Below are 23,244 nucleotides of genomic sequence, written 5' to 3'. Positions count from 1 at the left end.
CCACAAGACTCAAAGTGATTTGGGCCTCTGCTACTCTCAGACCCCATCTCTTCCCCTCTCCCCACTGCTTAATCTGCTCCAGCCATTCTGACCTCTTTTTTGTACTTCAGAAACTCCAAACAAGTTCCCTTCTCAAGGCTCTTCCACTTGCTTTTTCCTGTGACTGGAACACTCTCTTCTATCAAATATCTTCATGGTATACTCTTTCAAAATGTTTAGGAAATATACAGCAGTTCCAGGAGTAGAATAATAAAATAAACACTATAACTGTCATCAGAATTGTTCCTCTCCCCAAACTTCTGTGAGGATGTTCTTTCTTCTACCAACAACACCCTTTTCACCTTCTCTCCACCTAGCCAAATCTCAGGCAGTCATTCAGGTCCAGATAAAGACTCAGTGATAAATGGAGACCTTCCCTATAACCATCCCAAATCCCAGCGATTCCTCTCTTTGAATTCCCAGATAGTTTATCATCACTCACATTCATCTTAAAATTTAACCACATAAGGTCTCACATTGTAACTTACAGGTCTTATTTCCCTGACTATACACACACACACACACACACACACACACACACAAAGCAGACTAGAATTAATGCCTTGTATAAGTCATTCTCAAACCCTGATCAGGATAACTCTAAAATTTCAAAAAATACATAAATTCACAGGCTCTACCCTTAATGATTCTGAATTCATGTAGTCTGACTTAGAGCTCAGATAGCTGTATTTTTTTTAACTTCCCCCAGAAGAGTCTGATGGGCAGCCAGGATTAGGTATCGTTGCCTTCTAGTCCTCTATTTCCTTTAGTACCTAGGAAAGTAGGCCTTCAAATAGCCTACAGCTAGAATGGACACCCCAGAGTACCAAAACCATTCCTTCATTCCACAGGGGAACAGCAATCCAAGAATTTAGCAATCCTAAAACCCAGATTTACTGCTCTCAATCTAGGAATCCTTCCATTATACCGTGCATAAATAAATGAAAGTAATAAAAATCCACAGTTCACATATAGGCACAGTAAACAGTGATTTCCTAATACTTGACCAGTGATTGCAATGTCCAACCTCTAAGAAAGTGCACGTTATTAGCTTCTATATGCTTGAAAATGTGAGCAACATTAGCTGACAAAAGACTTAAGAGGTCAGAGAGTAATTGTGGGAAGGCTCACAAATAAAAACAGAACTTTTACTAAGTCCTCTTGCAATTTGTATAAAAACCTGTAGAATCATTTATTTTGTAGCTGAGAAGTACTAGAAGAAATAAATGGGAAGAAGAAATCTTGCTTCATCATGCTATAAAGTACAAAAATCCTTATTCACAAGCTTCCACAGCTCACAAAGCTGTAAATGTTTTTGGAGTCTAATCATAACATAAACTTCTTAATTACAGATCAGACTTAGTAAATCACCCATATCCCAAGATAACTCAAACTCTTATCTTAATAATCAGTTAACCCCAGGACCAAAACTCCTGCCATCGGCAACAAAAAAACAACTCAGCTATCTATAAGGCGTTACGAAGGAGTTTGGGTTTATGCTGGTGTACAGGGATTTAAGCAAGTGTCTCCTATTAACACTAATGGGAGTTCTGGGTGTAAACCATAAGCACCAAGGAGGAGGATCAATGCCCAGCACTGCATCTGTGAAAACCCTTCCCACTGCACTAACTGCAACTACTGGGACTTGTTCTCCCAGAAATGGGATAATAGACCCAAATTCCTATGTCTCGAAAGCACAAAGATAATTCAAACAGAAGTCATTAAGGAAGGTCACCAGTAAACACCTGACTTTAAAAATATACAAGAAAAGGCTAAACTAAAACAACTGACACACTGAGGAAATTTTATAAAATAGCACCAACCAACATGCACAGAAGAAACTAGTGAATTGCTGGAGACAAAATACCTCTTGCAAAAATTCAACAGCCAAATTTTTAAAAATTAGAGCACAGTAAATCCAACTATAGCCAGAAACACACACACACAAACAAAACAAAAACTCCTCCCCTGATGGAGCCCTAAGTACACTACAACCCTTGCTTTTGAAACACAGAAGAAAACTCCTGCTGCACTGTTAGCCAGGAATAATCACAGAGTACTTCCAGACAAACGGATAACAATCACAAGCTGCCAAGGACGACCAAAACTAACTAAATAAAAATTATTGCACCTTATTGTGTTCCATACTGCCTCACTTCTCAATATAGCAGTGCTGTACTCACCAGGCTGGAAAATGAGCAGGTGCCTTTCAGGCTATAGAAAAATTAGTGACACGCACACACACACACACGCACACACATACACACACACACACACACACACACACACCCCAATCACAAACACAAACACAAAGAGAATGATATTCTTTCACTTGAAGGGGTTTAAGAGATGCAAGGCTTTGCTGTAGGCCTAGAAAACTAAGAGTAGGCCTCACCGAAGAAATGAGGAAAAAGGAAAGGTTTACTCCAAATCCACATTCAAAGACTGAAAGAATTAACATTCATTTCAATTAAAATGCTTTGGCAACAATCCTTTTTTTTTTTTTTAAAAAAAAAGAGAGAAATTAAGATTTGCCCCGTTTTTAACCCCAAAAGAAAATGAGAATCTTTTCTCTCTACACAGGTTTAGCTCCACAACACAAATAAAAGAGAACCCTGACTTAAGGCCTGAAAACTAAAAATGGTTCCAAACACTCATAGTAAAAAAAGAAAAAAGAAAAAAAACCTATGTAGTCCAACATATTGATTCTTTATCATCACTGCTATCATTAATGAACATTTAGCTTTTTATCTGCATTTTGAAATGTCAATGAGAAACTGAAAAAGCTACAATATGCTGGAGATTTTAACTTTTGAAACAAAAACCACAAAGAAGCACGAGTCTGAAGCATAAAGCCTCAATCATGCTGATAAGTAAGTGGTCCTAAAAGTTGAAAGTGAAAGCAATATACACCAAAAGAAAAAAAAGAAGTTTGCTTGATATTAATGCTAGCCTTTAAAACAAAAAATATGTTCTGTTACAGAAGACTGAAATCAGGGCTTCTATTAACCTTGTTAAAAAAAAAAAAATCCCATGAGCATGGATTTTTTTCCTAAGTCTCTTCATCAGAGCAGCATGGGGTCCCATTAGGCACCCTATTTTACTTTCACCTTATAAATAACGTTAGCTATTCGCTATTTCCATGGAAACCAAGTACAGAGAAACCCACTTAAATGAATACCGGTTAAAGGAATAAGTTTTATTTTAGAAAGATTTTGCTGCTCTAGATGAACTCTACTGGGGAATACTATAAAGTCGTCTTTAGGTATAATTTTTAAAAATATATCTTTGGTATAAAGGAAGCTTATTACAGGTCCTATTAAATACGTACACTCCTTGCACTAAACTAAATATGCCAGACAGCATCATAACATTGAAGATACCTTTTCAATGCACTGCATGCGGGTTTAGTTGCACAACACCCAATGACTATGCTTCCTCATGCATTGGGGTAGAATAATTACTCCTATGGGTCTAATTTAAACTAATAAAAGCAAGGAAATTCAGAAATAAGGCTACCATCACCTTGCAGTGGCTAGAAATAAGCAGGCCCCACAACTGCAGGCACAGGCACAACTTACTACTCCAAAGAGAAGCGAACGAGGGAGCAAATAACTTAAGTTCCTAATCACTGTTATCAGGTCCAGGGATAGCAGATAATCAAAATTCCCTCTTCAACAAACTATTTTAACAAGTAATAACATGTATTCCTTAGTCAATTGATACATACACGCAGATGAAATAGAACCAGGTGACACAGAAATAGAACGTTCAAAGGATAAAATGCTGAGAACAAGATTTTGTAATTTCCAACTTTAAGTTGCCCTACATATTCTAGAAAAGACCATTACTGGTAGCCCATACAAAAGTTGCCAACAGGCAAGTGTACATAAAATAAAATGAAACTAACAAGGATAGTAAATTCAAACCTAATAATCCAGAGTTTCTAAAGACAGAAGGGGTAAGAAAACTAAAATCTTTCTAGCAGTAGTGGCTGATGTCTTTAATAAGTTCAAAGACAAATTATGAAAGCAGTATTATCCTAAAGTGTGGTTACCAGTATTAAATTTACAATGTATGAAAAGAGTTAACATTCTCACACACATTTTTTTCCAGTATACCAACAGATCTACTTGTACTGCATGTTTTAAAAACATAAAATTACTTTCCTTGTTATGTTTCACACACTGTAAACATTGGCAAAATGATAACTGTTGAAGTTGGGTTAAGAGGTATGTGGGGTTTGCTAATATTATTCACTATGCTTTTGCATATGTTTTTAAATTTCCATGAAAAGAGGTTTTTAAAAATCCTACAAAGTGAAAACTCTTTTCTCAAATATGTTTTTCAGTATGTATAACTATGCAACGGATGAAATGCCTTGGATAGATCTTAGAAGCTACTGAATTTAAATCCAATATAGCCATTAACATTTAACCACAGCTAATTTCCAAGTTTTACTTTTCTTACCAAAACAATCCAGTTAACAGTTCAAAACCACTAGGAGAAATCTGGAAAAGGTCTATTTGCAACTACCAACTAATGAAATGCCAACAATGCCTAAAAACAAGGCATCACAGCCACATTTTGTACTTTACAGACTAAAGAAAGAAATTCTAGGGACAGCTGGGTGGCTCAGACGGTTAAGCGTCCGACTTCGGCTCAGGTCATCATCTCGTGGTCCATGGGTTCGAGCCCCTTGTCGAGCTCTGTGCTGACTGCTCTCAGAGCCTGGAGCCTGCTTCAGATTCTGTTTCTCCCTCTTGACACCCACCCCTGCTTACGCTCTGTCTCTGTCTCTCTCTCAAAAATAAATATTTTTTAAAAATTTAATAAAAACATTTAAAAACTAATCATTACGATAGCATTTCGTTTTGTTTTTAAGAGAGACAGAATAAGATGGTGGTGGCTTTGGAGGGACTGATCAACAGCAGACGGGATAGCGTACACAGAGAAGAGATGGCAAAGAGACAGTTAAGGGGAAACGAAAGGCAACAGAGGGAGTATGCGTAATAGATGTGCACCTCTCTATAACACAGTTAACGCACCCCTGAACCAGGCAGGTTTCCACGTAAGTCTAACAGTTCAGCCCGGGCAGCAGTGGCCCACCTTTTACAAATCGGGTAGAGACAGACTGATTTTCAAAACTGTGCAATTCTTTAAATCAACCCCAAAGACCTCATAGGGTCTACTTCTAACTCCTGCATTAAGATGAAATACACTTCTAAACTTTCTAAAATTCCATTCACCCAAGAGAAGCCAACTTTTATAAGCCCTACATAAAGAAAATGTAATACTGTGCATATACTATGCTAATTCTAGAACTACAAGGCTTCACTTACTGACCACTCTAGCAACTGTAAAGTAACATTACATTTTTTTTTTAATTGAAAGAAAACCATACGGTAAGTACCGCGCTTTATCAAAACAAACTTGTTGGAATTTCTGCTCAGAAAGCAGAAACATTGTTTTAGGAACACAGACAAAATAAAATCTAGTAAATGCTTCTACCCACCTACTAGGCCTTTATGAACTGGTACAGTTGAGTAAATAAGAACAAAAAGTTAATGGAAGCTATTATTCTACTTTAACTCAAATGCTCATCGGTGGTAACACATGCCATATTCAGTGTGTTGTGATAAGCTGTTAAAAATACATTTGTTGAATCCTAGGGAAAAAACTCTACAGATCAAAGATCAAAAAGTTTCAGATCCGAATTCATAGTGAATGAATAAAATTAATTCTATTTCACACTAATGATCATTCCCCCTCCCTCAATTACTAATTTCACTTACCAGATAGATACACACACACACACACACACACACACACACACACACACACACACACTAATGGACATATTAAAAACTCAACTACTTTACCAAAAAACATCTCAATTCTAAGATCACTGTAAGGAAGAAACTTAAAGAGTTGCTTTTCTTATGATCAGCTTATTCTTAGGCCCAGTTTCTAGGCTCAATATAGGTAACATATGACAATTAAATATAGAAAGAAAATAACAATTACCATAAGAAAAGACCAGGCACCAGATGAGAGGAAATTTCACAAAGGCAAAATGCCCAAAATCAGAAGGCAAATAAATGATGTCCATCGTTACTAGAAAGCGTGTGTGTGCCTCTACAATTGTTTCCCTTAGTTATCCCACCCAAGCCTGTGTTCTCAAGGGTTAAACACATAATTTATCCTGAGCAGCCGACCCAGTGGACTTACCAGCTGATTAGGACTTTAGACTTTTGAGTTATAATGCCTAGTCTACTACTGACTCCATGCTAAGTGACATATTGTAAACCACATTACTATGTTGATGCAAGAAAAAAAAAAGGCTTATATCACTAAGTCTTTTAGTAAGCATAAAGTGCCCTGAGATATTTTTTTAAAGTCTGTTAAAACTGACATATTCCCACATATTTTCTATTTCTCCCGGAACTTTCACAGACAAGAACTCATTAGATACACTTTTCCCATCCATACCTCTTCTCACCATGACATTTCAGGGAAAAAAAAACCCTCCTTTCCAGCTAAGCCCTCCATATTTACTCTTTCCCCATAATCTTCTAGTGGGACTATAACCATAACACTGCTAACAGCAGCTATTGCTTATCAAGTGTCTTAAGATTTCCTCATTTTATCTTCACATCAATCCTAGAAGGTTGGTACTATCATTCCCACATTGCAGATGAAGAAACTGAAGTCCAAATGAACAGCACAGTGCTCGTATAAGAGACATCTTTGTTGAAGGGAACATAAATAATCAGTCTAAGGTCACACACTCAACTTTAAGCGGTTGTACAGAGATTCCAACCCAGGGGTCAGACCACAAAGCTCAGGCTCTTTTCCCACTATGCAACATTTGTCTGAGGCCTTGAGAAGCTAAGAAAGGAGTTGGGAATTAAGGTTAAGTTCTAATACCTAACAACAGTTACCATTTATTTAGTACCACTATGTGTCAAGAACTTATCGTAGTTTGTACATTAACTTACCAATTCCTCCTAACGGCCTCTCGAGCTATGGGCACTATTAATTATTCATGTTTTACTTATGAAGAAAGAGAGGCAGAGGCACAGAGGATGAAGTGATTTGACCATTATCACAGAGCTACTGTAAAGTGGCAAAGCCAGGATTTGAACCCATGCAAACTGTGTCTACCTGATACTTGACCAGTGATCTTCATTTACTTCCATGCTAAAAACATCCCTTCACCTGAATGGCATGAAAACAAAACTTCTAACCTTTCCAACAAAATTACTAAATTGTAAGCCTTCGTGCTTTGACTAATTAAGAGAAAAGTAGCAGTACTCTTCTAAGCATGCACACCAGACTTTTTTATAGGCACAAAGGATACGCCCCTAGTGATTAGATCATTGCACTGCTCAGGAAGTGGCACACTGTAAATCTGGTTAAGAGCCCCTAGCCCATCTCTCTCCACACTCAGACCCACGCTAACCATGCACTGCAAGGAACAGGCAATTCAGAGATGTCCCAGTGCAATCTCCTATAAAATGAATGTCACTCTGGAAGTATCCAAGTGTGTATAGTAGTACCCTTCCAATACCCTTTCTTCTTCTTCCCAAACACCATAAAAAACACCACAAAAGGAATGAATGAATCTAAGCTACTTAAAAATCATAACAAATGTCCAATGATAACTACAAATTTAAATGAGAAAAAAAATGCAAAATTCTCATAGTTTTGTAACTTGTCCAAATTCTACATTCAAAAAAGGATGGGCCTCAAAAAAAAAAAAAAAGCCTAGCCCTCTTTGAAAGTCTCAATTCTTAAGACTATCTTATTATCATAAATGTGCCTTGAAAGGTGAGCGAAAAATCCATTTTTACCTCAGATTCTGAATATTTTCATACACATATTTAAAACAAAAATCATTGCTGTTGCATTACAAGTTACTGGGCTTTTCACCCTAATATCTACTACTATGACAATGTGTTTAATTACATAAGTAAAAATGAGCACGGATTTAATATTGGTATACTAACAAGTTATGGGTAAAAACAAATAAATACAGAAGAACAGGACTGGACCTAGAGGTACTGAGAACTTGACACAATGAGAAAAGGAACTATGCAGCTCCCTCCATTGACATCGTAAAGTTGCCACATTTTCTGGGCTCTCTTTTGAATTAATGTGGCATCTGTTCCAAGTACAGCATGCTAACATTTTACTAAAAGATATTTTCATTCTACATTTGTATGTGGTTTGCTTTTTATTTGAACTCCTGTTTTATTTCAGTGGTCATTATTTCTTTATACCAACTTGTCCATTTGGCATTCCTAATCTATCTCCCCTGTGCACAAAAAGGGTGGGGAACCATCAGTTTAAAACCCTCTAACAGCAATAATTACAATATGCTTTGCATATAGATTAAATAAAGAAAATAAGCAGCACAAAGATTTTTGTAGGCTTTTTAGTATCAGGTCCTGATAAGTTAACAGCATCTGTTCCTTTCAGAAAAAGATTTCTGCTCTGAAGTACTGGTAGGGGGGGTGGGGGAAAGGAGAGGAGAGAAATAAACAAATACTAAATAGAATAATCCAAGTGACAAAGTTTGGTCTTCATGAAATGATGATTTCAATAATTTGCACGTATCCAACTCCACCGAACGAGAACTGCTTTTTATGACATCCTCAAAAATGCTGCAGCAACAAGCCAAATACAACCACTTGTACTTAACATGCATGCTGCATACTCCACAATGTTACGTCATATCAGGCACAGAGAAGACGCTTACCAAGCTATCCTGCGTTCTATAAACTGCCTAACAACAACAGAAAAAGGCACTGCCATCTCTATAGTGGGAGTAAGAGCTGTCAGGGTGGGCAGCCTCTTCCCTTTGGTCAACTAGAAGAAAACAAACAAGGCTTATATTTCTGTCTCTTAAGCTCACCTCTCCCAAGGCCTTTACTCTCAATCTTTCGGCCTTTCTCAGAAAGAAAGGCTGTTTCTTTAAAATTAAAAAGCTGCAAAAGATCACTCCAACTTAAAAGCCCCACACCTTGTGCCAACTGTCCTCCAGGTGTCCCCATGGCTGCCTCTTCTGCGGAAGAATGGAGCACTAGTCACCAAGTGGGTGCACCCACACCCTGCACATGGAAGGGGGCCATGGAAGGAATTATTACAACTTATATTTATATTTTTATTTTTTTTAACTTTTTTTCTTTGAGACAGAGAGAAAGCATACTCCAGCATGGGGAGAGGGGCAGAGGGAAGGAGGGAGGGAGGGAGGGAGGGAGGGGGTAGAGGGTGACAGAGAGAGAGAGAGAGAGAGAGAGAGAGAGAGAGGTATCCCTAAACAGGCTCCCTGCTCAGATCATAGCAGAGCCCGACACTGGGCTCAATCCCACCACCCTGGGATCATGACCTGAGCCGAATGCTCAACTGACAGAGCCACCCAGGCGCCCCAGTATCAGCCTTTTTTAAATTGCAGCTTTCCCGTATGTTTTATAACATACATAAAACAGTAATTCAGAAAATTACATACAAATATACATTTACTGGTAGTCATAATTTTTTAAAGTTTGGAGACAAGAGGCTACAAAGGCCAAAAGTAAGAGAGGAAAATTAGGCTCTGCCATTAACTTACTCACATTCTTGTCTCTGCCTCAGTTTGACCATCCATGACATGAACTGAGCCTTCTGTACAGTTATAAGACTATTTTGAGAAATAATAAAATACTTTCGAGGGCATGCTCCGAGCCACACAAAGTGAAAAGCACATATGAATGCTACCGATGAGAAAACTCTTGAACTAGCTTGCTAAAACTGACTATACTGTAGTTTAAATAAACTGCCCAGGACACCTGGGTGGCCAGTCGGTTTATCATCCAGCTCTTGGTATGGGCTCAGGTCATGATCTCATAGTTTTGTGGGTTCGAGGGCCACATCAGGCTCTGAGCTGACAGTGAGGAGCCTGCTTAAGATTCTCTCTCTCCCTCTCTCTGCCCCCCCCCCCCACTTGCACCGTCTCGGTCTCTCTCAAATAAAATAAAACTTAAAAACAAATTAAAAATAAATAAAGTAAACTGCTATGTCCTAGCAGATCCAATTCTTGTATTTTAAAGCCAAGCTTCAGCACTACTAAATATGAGTCTAAAGAAGCATTAAGGCACCTCAGACACAAGGAGTGCATTCTAGAACTAGGAAGGCCTTTTTTTTTAAATAAGGAAAAGTTTATTACCTATGAAAGAAAATTTTTTTAATTTAAAAATTACAAAGGTGAATTATGACTAATAACCTTAGCACCAAGATAAAACTCTCAAAGCCTTAATGTAGATTATAAGGCCTTGCCTATGTCTTACTTTACACAATGCCGGAAAAACAAATGGCACTCGGATAATTTTTCTTTTCTTTCTTTTGTTGCTTTAAAAAATGGGGGGTTTTTTAGGGGCGCCTGGGTGGCTTGATCGGTTAAGTGTCCGACTTCAGCTCAGGTCATGATCTCACGGTCCGTGAGTTTGAGCCCCGCGTCGGGCTTTGTGCTGACAGCTCAGAGCCTGGAGCCTGTTTCAGATTCTGTGTCTCCCTCTCTCTCTGCCCTCCCCTGTTCATGCTCTGTCTCTGTCTCAAAAATAAATAAACATTAAAAAAAATTTTTTTTTTAAAAATGGGGGGTTTTCAGTGTAACATTTGGTAGTGGTTAAGTGAGTAGGGATGGGAATGGGAGTAAGGTCAGCCAACACTCTTCACATAAAGATGAGAGTACCATAACTAATTCCCATGCAGGATACCTATCTACGTGCCGATTAAGCGGTACTGGTTTGAGGTTCCATTAATTAAAATATTAAAATTATTTCCTCAGCTTTAAAACACTATTCTGATTTGTAAATGTTGAATGAATGTCTCCTAACAACCAAGAAGAGAGCCCACCAGTTAAAAAAAAAAGTTATGTGAAACCATAATTGATCTCTTTATAAATAGTAGCTACCAGAATAAACTAGCAGAACTTAATTCTGAAATGATGTCTCCTAAATTACTTGCACAGGACAGAAAATGGTGTTGTCATTTTAAATTGGTTAACGTTTTTGAAAGTTTTAAAAATAACAATGACCATCTCTAAGGCATTAGGCCCAAGTAAAAAGAACTTAAAATGCTTTTTGCCCCATAGGTAACCATCAATCTAGAGTGCAGGTTTATAACCTTAATGTATAAACCTTACCTCTCTCCTTTCTACCTCACTCCCACTTCCTAATGAGCAGTATTTTCAAGAACAAGTTTTTTAAATAGCCACTTGAAAAAGAGTAAACTTCAGGACGGTATCATGGTATAATTCTATTTATTTTTGAAATGGATATATATAGTACATATTTAAAACACAAGAAAATTTAGAAGTAGAATGGGATGACTTTAATTTTCTATTTTATAATAACTATATGGTTAGACTAACTCAGATGCACTGCCTTTATAATATGTCTTAAAAGAAAGGCCATTTCTCGTCAAACCCTCTAAAACTCTGACAGTTACCTAAGGACTAATTAAAATCGCCAGTGTAAAATATTTGCACTTACTCAGAAAATGTATGAAATAACCTACCATGCCAAAGTGCTCAAATTCAAACCTTAAGAAATAGATCTTCGTCCCCACTCCATGCTAGGCACTGTGCTTCACAACTGGCATACAGTGATGAACAAGACAGGCACTATCTCAAAAGCCTTCATTTCCATTCCATTCCAAAGCTCACTATTCCCAAAATAATCTAACCCAACCAAAATCAACATGAAACATTCTCAAAATGATATAGCATAGCTGTGGCCATTTCACTAAATTAAAAACTTCTTTAGTAATTCATTTTCTAGGTTTTTAACAGGAATTATTACATAGTTTAACACAATATTACGGACACTTAAGAGGAAAGGTTCTGGACTCAAACCTGGGCTTGAATTCAGGTGGTAGCATTTGCTACACCTATGTGATCCCAGGGAGGCCTTCATTTCCTCATCTATAAAATGGGGGTAGGGTAAGAACAGTAAATCCTCAGAATACTGCTATGAGAATTACAATTAAATGAGATCCTATATGTAAAAAGGCTTAGCACTATACATAATAAGTACTCGGTAAATGTTAAACCCTTATTATTATTGTTGTTATTAAGACAACAAATAACCCTACGGTACGAGAGCCGTTCACAACCTGCCAAATAGTCTTATATTTATGCCACTTTTCCAAGAACAAATACATATATCTGTGTAAGTTTGTATATTAACATATAAAAATACTTTTAAATATAAAAGCCCATAATTGAAAGTTTTTATTACCATAACAACACACCAGTACATTTATGATATTTATATATATTACACACACACACACACACAAAATGTATCAGTGGCACACTGTCAAGAACTATGCTAGAACAAGTTAAGAACTTGTCTGTTGGCCATGGACAGGGGGGTACTCAGATGACTCTAACTCATATACGAAAAATTTTTTAAAAATATTAACATTGTTAACACAACATAGACAAACATCTTAAAATCCAGGCACCTACTAGTGATTAAAAACTCGATTTATACATACCACTTTAGTCTATAAAGTACATTCATAAGTATTATCTCACCCGGTCCTTTGAACAGCATAGTGAAACAGGCTTTTACCATTATCCCCATTGTACCACAGAGAAAACTAAAGCCCAGCAAGGCTGAATTTCCCAAGAGCACACTGCTAGTGACAGGACTGGTCTCAAAAGCCAAGTCCTCTGACATCATCACAGTTGTTTCACTTCCACTGGCCTGGGACATTTCATTAAAAAAAGACAGAAAACTGTGCTCAATATTGTAGGTGTGTCAGAGGACTCTACAGGGATTACTCACGGCTGCCCAGTTTTACTCTCCTTATTTCCGACTTTGGTATTTCAAAAATTACACGTGTGTAATTAGAAAATGTAGATAAGGAGAATTCATCCAAATCTGATCTTTCCTGCATTGGCCAATTAATGCTAGAGATTATTTTACCCCTTATAAAACTTAGCCTTTTGTATTTCCCTTCTTTGTAACCACTGAAATTTATTTCATTTTAATGTTGGGTCTTAAAAAGTTAATATAAGATAAATAAAACCACTCATAATGTGGAAGCATATCCGATCAGATCCCACAAATTTTTGACACATCTAAAGAATCAAAATATTAACAAATTTCAGTTCATATTTATGAGAGAAAAAAGGTTAGTATTATTATAGTGCGTTGGTTTGTTGTGTAAACGAGTACTTAAATAATTACTACTAAAGGCAGAATCTTCCTTAAAAACACAGCAGCGCTCAGCAATAATATCCCATGAACTACATTCAAGCTGGAAAAAGCTGGAATAGATTCTGGCCAGGCAGGTAAGAAAGACACGATCTTGATTCCGTATACCCTCAAACTAAAGCACATACATCACAACTTATGCTTACATTTTACAATATTCCCAGATGTCTCTTTCCCTTCTCAAAAGCTAAAAGAGACTAGCCATGGAGATAAAAATATCCTACAAGTTCAAGAGCTTAAAAGAAGTTAGTGTCCTAAAAGAGAAAAAGAATGTAAAGACTTATGATTTTTTTGAACCTAACATTTTAAGTACAACCCACAGACCTGAAACTACATTTTCTTTCCGGGGCTGCTCACTGGCCTCCAATACATCAATCCTGTAACACCGTGAACTGTGGTGATGGATTGGTTCGTGCTTCTAAACACAACAGAATTTTTCCAAGGTTACTTACACTGTGACGTGAGGAACATTTTTGCAGCGTCTTACTTTCTTTTAATCAAACTACTTTGGATATTTTACCAGTGCACGCATTATGAATGAAGAAATTTTCATTATTTTTTTGAACTTTCCAAAGTCAACCAAGGGCTGCGGTACAGTGACCAAGAGCTGAATCCTGGTCAAAATTCTGCTACTGGCTGGTTGTCTGACTTGAGGCACGTATCACTTAGGGAGAAACTGAGGTGCAAAGACATTTTACGTACAGCAAAAACTTCTAAGGAATTGCCACATCATCACCATAGGACAAAAATCTCAAGGTCTTATCAGAAACAGGCTAGGCTTCTAATCAGATAGTAACGTCAAAAGAGAGGGGAAAATGGGAAGCACGATGTTTATTTAGTAACAAGAACCACCACTACTACTGCTGCTACTGCTACTTCTGAACATTTACTGAGGCTTTATTATGTGCCAGGCACTGTGCCACGCGCTTTCACAGACCTTAACATTTACTCCCTGCAACAACATACTGATATTCATTAATAAAAGAATCAGAACTTTAAAGAACAAAAAGAATAGGAATTTAAACTCACAACTGAAAATATAAACAAATTGTTAAAGAAACCTTACCTTTTTCTCTTTCAGACTACATCTTTGAGTGGTAAATTTACACTAAAACTACATTAAGTTTCAGGAATCTGTCTTCCATTTTAAAAATACTAAGATTCAAGGGGTGCCTGGGTGGCGTAGCCGGTTAAGGGTCAGGCTCTTGATCTCAGCTCCGGTCATGATCTCATCTCGCAGTTTGTGGGTTTGAGCCCCACGTGGGGCTCTGCGCTGATGGTGTGGAGCCTGCTTGGGAGTCTGTCTTTCCTTCTCTCTGCCCCTCCCCCACTTGTATGTGCACGGAAATAAATATAAAACAATTTTAAATTAAAAAAATAATAAATACTAAGATGCAAGATGTTGACAATTACGACAGAATAATAATAATAAAAACCCTCTGAGCTTAAATACGGGCACTGAATAACTGGCCCCATTCAAAGAAAAGAGAACAGCATATATCAGGCCCTACGATTATAAGCTCCTGATGCCCATAAGAGCAATCTGTATGCTGTAATTGTAAAGTGATCTAGCACCACCACAGACAACAAAAAAATTTACAACTGCTAAGTTTTAAATATATAAACACACACATATACACATGTATCAGTTATTGTACATGTAAATCTTACAGCAGCCGATAAAACAACAACAAACTAATCCAAGATAAACTAAAACAGCAGAGTGTTTCTGAAGACTCACTTTAGAATAACAGCACCATGATAATTACAATATTAGCAATCAAATTTTACTTAGCAGAAAGTTCTTAGAGGCTTGGAAAGCTGTTTGTATAAAATGGAGTAGACAAGAGGGAAGGGTTCTCTGTGCTGTTTAAATCAACTACAGGTCCCAGCATGCAATGCTCTAATCCGAAGTTAAGCAAAAACCCGAAATGCATCCTGGGACTTGTAGTAAGTAAACCACTTCATTCTATCACTGTAAGTTTCAAGAAAGTCTGAGCTATCTCCAGCACAATTTGACGAGATCTTATTATCAGGGCCTAGTCAAACTCAGATCTAACTTGTTTGCTCTCTGCTCCGGCAGTTTCTTTAGTACATATTGGAAAAGTATCAATATTTAGAACAACATTTTCACATTAGAAAAACCTCATACAGGATAAGCATATAAAAGAAATGCTTAAAAAGAAAAAAAAGGTTTTATACAATTAAAAAAATTTTTAAACCATGATACTCAAAGCCATTTTTTTAAGTTTGGTTGGATCAGTACCGAAGCTCTCTATCCCCCTTCCCCAAAAAAGTTTTAATTGTTTTATCAGGTTTTCTCTTAACAGTTTTTCAAGTTATATTTTATATGTAATTTTTCTCACAGAAAATTCTCATACAAAAACATTTACCATACTCTAATAATGCACATTAGGAAATATATTCTTAAAGTAATACATACACATAACACCATCACACACACAAAAACAATAATACTTAAGTTTCTCTTTTGTCAAGTCCTTACTCAATTATTTTTGCCCTCCACTCCTAGCCCCTCATTTCACACACATACACGTTTCCAGAAAGAACACTTAGGAAAAAAATATTCCAAGTACAGACTCATTTCTCTCATCCACTGACCTCTTCTGAAAACACAAAAGATTTTTTTTGCCTATCAATAACATGTCCAAACCCAAACAGGTAACTTTGAGCCATTATTTATGTATTTACAGTTTCTACACACATCCCTATTTTCTGCAAGACTGAGGAAGGAGGCTGGGAAAAAACTAAGTGCAATCTGCATCAGGAGGCCTAACACAGGTGGTGGGTTATTTTCAGGCAACAGCACCTTCACAAACATGCTGTGGAATATAGTCCAAGAAATTCCTAACAAGGAAAGATAAGCTGGCACACAAATTTAACACAATCCAGCTAAAAATCACCTGCAACACATGTTACTACATTTCACCATAAAAGTGACAGGCTACTACAGGATCTGAAGCTTCATCAATACAACATACTGTCCATAAGGCCAGAGATAGCAGTTGCCATGGTTACTATCACCCACTTTTATCAGGAAATTATTGTCATTATTCTGAAGTTTTTGGTACTTATTTAAAAATCTAAAAAAAAAAAAAACAGTCTAGGGTTTGACTGTTAATTGAATGAATGAATCAACTACTGTCTGATTTGCAAGTATGCTGCTTTAGAGATGCACATGGTTAACAATACTTGGATCTGCAGCAGAAAAAAATCAATTCCTTTCTGCTGCTCCTTCTCCTCAAGTACTGACAGTTTGTATTCTCAATGCAGCCAAAACAATAAAACAAAACCCATCTTTTTGGCTTCTGTGTTTAAGTTCTTTTTTGTCCCCTAGGCCCACAGAGTCAAAATAAAGCCTAGATCACCAACCTGTTAGGCCCCATTCCCTTCCTATCACCCTATTACCGATTCACTTGTCTATTTAAAAAAACTGAAAACATTTCCATTGATGATTCCAAAATATAGGAAAGAACAGTTTCCTTCAACAGAGACCTGCTATTTTTTATTTCTTAAAACAGGGGGAGGCCTTGCAATGTATTGGAGGAAGAGAAATGGAGGGGTATTCAAACTGCCACACAAGTGTCTAGTGTAAGAAAGTTGCTATAGAAAACCCAAAGGTTGACTGAACCTCATATATTATCTCGAAAAGGGAAGAGTTCACCACCACCCCCAGTTTAACACTGAACTGATAGACAAGTAAATCAAAAGTTATTCTTAAACATCTATTTCAGCATTCTCACAAAAGATAACTCCAAAAATTTAATACACAAATAAGAATTATATGAAAGCCTAAAAAAGAGCAAGCCACATATACACACAACAAGAAAACATATGCTATTTAAGAAGTAATTATCTACAATAAATTTAAAACAGCGTTAGCATATTACCTCCTTAAAAAAAAAAATCTCAAAGCAGCAAAAATACACACCTGCTAAAGTTAAAGTGATCAAAATATACTGCTATGCTCCTAAAGAATACTTAGAGCCTACTGAAAAGCCTATGTACAAAAAGTTCCTGAGAAGTCAACAAAAATCACGATTATTTCCCAGGACAAATTAACATGAAGATTCAAACATACTTCAAGAAATCAAGTCTGAATATAGAGATGAAGGAATTCTGTCAAAGGTTAGAGACCTAAAACTTTAATCCCTTCCTTTTCTCCCTTCGAATAGCAATTAAATACAAAAGACTTCGGCAATAAAATACTAAGAATACAAAATTTAAAAGCATATTACCATAACCCTAACTTCAGTATTTCCTTAACAAAAAACAAAAAAACAAAAAACCAAATTTAAGCATTCACTGTCCGTAGGATAAAAAAGTTAATACTACCCTGGGAGGTTTCATTTTTATCTAAACAGTCAAATGTTTTTCTCACTTCACACAGAAACAAGTTTCTATATTTAATTTCTAATTAAAGGGGCTATTTCATAAAGAGCAGTCACTTCTAAAATTTAAGATACTAAACCTTTTGAAATGCTCATAAACACCAGGACTCCCAATTATCTCTATTTTATTTTATTTTAGTACAAATTTGTGAGCAGAGTCTATTAAAAAAGCTACAAATCAAGGCTCTGAGTTTTAAACTTTGGGGTTATTTTTGCGCAAAAAACATTTCAGTGCACTCCTCTATATTTGAGTAGTCATTTCCTCAAGCATCCCTCTAAAAGAGGCAAAATGATATACACATGTACCTAATACTAATACATACAGATATACTTCTTTTTCACTTTGAAACAAGCTTGAAGGCTTTAGTTAGTACGAATTTTTCAGAAAGTTAACAGAATCCCTCAAAACAATCAAAACCTTAACTGTGACATCTGTTACTCTGTGTGTTAATGAGAGTCTATAGAAGAATCCAGGAATTTAAATATTCACTAAAATCAACTACTATCACATCAATGAAAAAATGAAGGAAAATTTTAATGGAGGATACACATCTCACAGGATCTACAAAAAGAAAAATGATCTTTATTTTTTAATTATGAGAAACTGCCTCCACAGCAGTTTTTAAACAAAGCTTCAAGACTGTTAACAAAGAGCTTTTTGGTAACCACAGTAGCATTAAAAAAAAAAAAAATCAGAAAGTGTTGGGGGGGTACACTTTTAACGTGCTCATTTCCCAAATCATGGGGATAAAGTTAACATTTTAAAGACAGAAGTTTCTGTCCACGTATTAATTAGTTACCCATCTCAACATCTGCATGGCTTCTGATAATTTACAAAGAACTTTTACAATGTATTATCTCATTTGATCTTACTGAGAAAAAAAGTACAGTATTATGCCTAGAAAACCGACGAAATGCAAAGCAGGTTCATCAGATTTTCTACCCATTTCTAACTTTCTAAAACTTTGATATAAAACTTTGCAAGCTACCACCGTCGCATATTTCCAGGGATAAATCAACTCGCCTAACACTAATAGGGTTTCAAAGGAGCATGTGCTGTAGATGCTATGAAACTACTTTCACCTTTATGCAGTTATTGTTACTAATGTACATATCAGCAATGACCTATACTCACAGATATAACTTTACTTACAGTTCAAGAATCTCTTTGGAGACCAACTCAAAGACATCAACCACATACATGTATTTATGAAGGTGAGTGCCTAAGAATTTATCCATTAGGATTACTGTCCATAGATGTGAGACATAAACACAGAAATTAAAATTTTTCCATACAGTATCTCCCTTTCCAGAATTTCAAGTACCCAATATCCTAAATGTATTAATATTACAGGGATGACACAAAAACCTAAAGCCCCAAGTCAGACCAACTTCTTTTGTTTATAGCCAGTGCACGGTAATTTTTTCACATAAGTGTTCAACACCCCACTCACCAATACAAAACTAACTGATCATCAAAATAGTTCTAAGAGCACTCTGTACGTAAGTGTGTCCACAATAACAAAGCTACTTTGCATAATATTGTAAGCAGGTAAAAAGCAATCAAACATTTCAGTATCAAATAACAAACAGTTTATTAATGGACTTTTTTAAATGGACTTACTCAAAGTTCTTTCTGGAACTTTAAAGTGTTAATCCTGCTGCTTAGTTGAAGCTAATAGAGCTATAGTAAGTAGCAAGACCCTCAGAATTCAGAGATTGGCTCTATCTTGCTGTAGCACCTCCTGCTGGATAGCATTTAGAGTTCTTCATGTAAGCAGAAGAAGAGTATTTCTGAGGCAGCTTCTCCCAGATGACTGAATGGGGAAAAGGATGAACCCTTCAAAGCTAAAAGAAAGAGGGCCCTGTCCATCACTTATATCTCTTAAAGAGAAAAATCTGGCATTGGTACGACTCTTTTTAATCTATCACTATTCTGGTTCCATAAAGACCTGCCTGAGTCCAAAGTGCAACATGCTTAAATAAAGCTTGCAAAATTATCTCCAAACTACCTTTAAAAGCCTTCAAAAGCACTCAAGCAAAAGACTTTATTACGGCCAGTCAAGCAATGCCAGTCATATTCAAATACCATTATGTTAACAAAAGCAAAAGTCTGATATAAAAAAAAAAAAAAAGCACCTGGAATATTTTTATCATATTAGCCAGAAGTTTGTGTTTTGAGAATTTTCTGCACTATTACTATGCTCCCTTTAAGGATAGTTGTCTATCTACTTAAGTTTTAAGTACAGAAATTTTTTGAAACAGGAATATAACTGCACACAAAAATTTCCTCCTTCCATCAAGAAGTATGTCTTGATATTTTAAAATGTATTCTTCAGACATTTTTAATAGCCCCTAATAAGCTAGTGTTAAGCCCACAACGTAGAGTCCATTTACAAGTGAAGACAGGAAAAAAAGAATAGAAAGGAACTTACCAAAATCAAAATGAATAATAGTATTTCCAGTAAAAATGTAGTAACAGTTTCCTACAATGCTGTGAAACCAAGTAAATTGTGAAACTTAAGAAAAAAAAGGGAGGGAGGGGGCTACTCTTCAAAAACCAAAAGCAAAACTGACCTATTTATTTCTAGTGCCCAAATGTGAGACAACACCAGATGTAAACAAACAACATAAACACTGAAAAGTACACTTAGATGTCTTAGTCCCAGTTTCAGTCCCCTTAGCAGGCCCTCGATGAAGCCAGAGACGTTCATGAGTATCCTCTCCAAAAGGAGATATTCTAGCTCCCTGCCCTAAAGAACTCCTATAAAGTGTGCCTATGAAAAGGCTTCCTTCCTAGAGTGCACAGCTGCTTCAAAAAGAGAAAAAAAAAAAAAAAAAAAAAAAAAAAACTTTCACAACCCAAATTAATCTGATTCTAATATTCAGCTATCAATTATTAATACAGGAATGTTCTCCCTTTAACGTCCCCAGCTTAAGCATCTACATTCCTGACACCTACCATTAACAAAAAACGTACAGCTTACATCCCGGCTATGGGGCAAATCTCTGAAATCCAAAACACAGCCACAAAGTTCACTGTCAAGGCCAATGCTGAGGCCCACACACGCCCGGACCTTAACTCACATTTGAAATTCTAGAAAGCCACACTTGCAGACATCATTTAAAAACAACACAATGTGGACGTGCAGAGTGAGATCCTCTACTTCAAGACCTAAACAAAGAATATTTCAACATATGCCCTGAATATGATGACACCGGATTCACCAATGAAAACAAAACCTGCCTACCATTAGCAGTCCTACCCTCATCTCAACAACTCAACTACTTAGAAATCACTCTCAGCACATCTGCACCCTACAACCGGCGTGTGGCCTTCTCCGGGGGTGCAAGCCACAGACAAAGTTGAACCGAGACATTCTTCCCCTGGTGCCCAATCTCGGTATCAACCCCTCCCCTACCAGGGCCACCTTGCTGCTACCCACCATAGCGAACGTGGTCAGGGGAAAAAAAGAAATCCTAACAGCACCGCTCAGCAGAATAAAGAGACCAAAGAGAGGATGACGAGAAGTGTTGGGAACTGCGTGCACGACGGGGCTGGACCAAACGGAAAGAGTCCCACTCCGCGCGCCCCTCCCCCCGGCGGGGGCGCGGGCGGGGGAGGGGCGGCCGCGGCCCCTCTTGGAGCGGCCTGCCGGCCCCGGCCCGCGCGGGGTCCCGGGGGCGCCCCGCGGCCGCAGGCGGCGGGGGCGAGTGCGGGAGGGCCGGCCCCGGGGTGAGGGGTGCAGGCAGACTCTCCGGAATAACAAGTTGCAGAAGAAGAAGAATAAGCGGAATTTCCCCAACGCTGCTCCGGCCACCCAAGACAAATGCACCAACACACACACACACACACACACACACACACACACACACAGTCGGGCCCGGCAGCGTCAGCAGCCGCAGCTTTTTTTTTTTTAACCAGATCCCTCAGTCACCAAACAAGATGGTTTTCAAAAAAAAAAAAAAAAAAAAAAAAAAATTTAATTAATTAATTAAATAATCATAATAAAAACTTCCCCCCGACAGCATCCCGGGGGGGGGGGGGCAGGGTGATGAAGGAGCCAAGGCGACCATCCCCGGGCCGAGGGACAGCCGAGGGGGCGGACGAGGCTCCGCGCCCCCCGCCCCCGCCGGCGGCCCCCTCCCCGGCCCCCCGCCGGGACAATGTGACGCCCCCTCCCCGCCACCCCCGGCGCGCCGCCTCTGTCACCCGCTTCGGCCCAGCACTCAGCGCCCAGGCTCCCGAGGCTGCTCATAAACTTACTTCCAATTTATCCTGGGGAGGGGTGGAGGGCAGAGGGAAGGAAGGGGGAGACAAGGTTTTTCCATTGTCTTTTTTTTAGGGGGGGAGGAATAGGAAGGGCACGCAGGGGGGCGCCCCGAAGGGGAAGTTATTGCTCAAATCTCAAGTTGACTGAGGGGTCCTGACGAGAACACCCCCCTTTCCCTCCTCCCTCCCACACACCCCTCCCCTCCCCCTACCTCCCCCCCACAACAAACTCCAAGCAGGCAGCCCCAGTTCCTCCCAGAGACAAACACCAGAGACAAGACAGAGACGGGGAGAGGGGGAGAGGGGGAAGGGGGGAGGGAGGGGAAAGAGAGCTACTCAAGAAAAAAAGAGGAGAGTGAGGAGAAGAGAGAATGGAAAAGCTGGGATACTGCACCCTCCTGCTGCTGGCTGGTTGTCCCCCCTGGCAGCTGGAGGCAGGAACTCTGAGCAGGAGAAGCAGGAGGAGGAGGAGGAGGGAACTCTTCTTCATGGGGAGGGAGGGAAGAAGCTGGAGCTGCTGCTGCTGCTTCTGCTGCTGCTCTGGGCCTCTCGCACTTTTTAGATATTAGTGTGTTAAGATGGTAGGTTGTTCCCTTCTCCCTCCTCCTCCTCCTCCTCTCCTCTCCCTCTCTCTCTCTCTCACTCACTCTCTCTCTCTCCCTCTCTCTCTCTCTGGGCTGTTTCTTTCCTCCTCTTCCCCAGGCAAGGGGGGGTGGGGAGGAGGGGGTGGGGGGAGGAACTGGATCCTCCTCCTCCTCCAGGAGAGACACACACAGGCCCCGGGCCGGAATAGGGGTGGGGGGGAATCAGAGCAGCAGGAGAGAAACTGTGGGAGACAAACAAGCCCAACTCTTCATCCTCCTCCTCCTCCTCTCAGCAGCAGCAGCGAGCACCACCAGCCCATTCACCACCCGGCCCCGGGCCGCAGCACCTCCGCCGCCTCAGCCCGGGGATCCCTCCGCCCAGGCCCAGACACACTCGCCCGCGCGGGAGCCCGCCGCGCGGCCCCGCCGGCCCGCCGCCGCCGCCGCCGTGCGCGCCCCCGCCGCTCCCGAGAGCCGGGCGAGAGGGACTGGGGCTGGGAAAGCGGGGACGAAGGCGGGGGGGGAGAGGAGACGCCGGGGTAGAGGGGCACGGCGGGGAGGGAGGGGGCCGCCGGGCGGAGTTGTACGGAGGCCGGCCCGGGCCCCCGCGTCTCCGCCGGCGGCTCCTGGGCCGCACGGGCCCCCCCGGGGGCGACGGGGCGGCG

The 23,244-nt window shown here is 39.2% G+C and overlaps 1 protein-coding gene across 12 annotated transcripts in view; it reads right to left on the bottom strand.

The window, feature by feature from the left end:
* PHF21A (PHD finger protein 21A) overlaps window positions 1-22,962 on the bottom strand; it is a 196,591-nt gene extending 173,629 nt beyond the window's left edge. For 3 of the 12 annotated variants that reach the window (XM_049647519.1, XM_049647542.1, XM_049647527.1), the window contains exon 1: window positions 22,390-22,961. The gene's annotated coding sequence lies outside the window, so the exon portion shown is untranslated. The other 9 variants (XM_049647543.1, XM_049647544.1, XM_049647525.1 and 6 more) reach the window with 5 other exon arrangements.
* Window positions 22,963-23,244: the final 282 nt, after the last annotated feature.

The sequence above is a fragment of the Panthera uncia genome, chromosome D1 (assembly GCF_023721935.1).
Source record: "Panthera uncia isolate 11264 chromosome D1, Puncia_PCG_1.0, whole genome shotgun sequence".
NCBI lineage: Eukaryota > Metazoa > Chordata > Mammalia > Carnivora > Felidae > Panthera > Panthera uncia.
This window is presented reverse-complemented; position numbering and strand designations above follow the sequence as displayed.